This window comes from Sinocyclocheilus grahami, unplaced genomic scaffold, assembly GCF_001515645.1.
Source record: "Sinocyclocheilus grahami isolate Dianchi unplaced genomic scaffold, SAMN03320097.WGS_v1.1 scaffold2367.1, whole genome shotgun sequence".
Lineage (NCBI taxonomy): Eukaryota > Metazoa > Chordata > Actinopteri > Cypriniformes > Cyprinidae > Sinocyclocheilus > Sinocyclocheilus grahami.
Window position 1 is genome coordinate 1 of NW_015507546.1, and position 460 is coordinate 460.

Below are 460 nucleotides of genomic sequence, written 5' to 3' on the forward strand. Positions count from 1 at the left end.
AGTGTTCTCTTCCGATGTTGGAAGATCCGTTTCTGCAGATAATCTATCCACTGGGACTACATCACAAAGGTAAATATTTATTTAAAATTTGTATTTATGTCTTTCAATGTGATAAATAAACATTTAGAGATAGTGTGACAACAAATACCGAAACCTTTATGAATACTTTGGTAAAACTCACAGCTATGTGCTCCAGGAGAGAGTGCTGGCTTTGATTGAGTGTGCGGTGAGCTGGTGACAGGAGATGTCACTGGTGATGGAGGGACCACAGACAGTGATGACGTGGAGCTGGTGACAGGAGATGTCACTGGTGATGGAGGGACCACAGACAGGGATGACGTGGAGCTGGTGACAGGAGATGTCACTGGTGATGGAGGGACCACAGACAGTGATGACGTGGGGCTGGTTGCTGCATGGGTTGAAGATGATGCTGCAGACGCTGCAGACACTGATGCTTGTG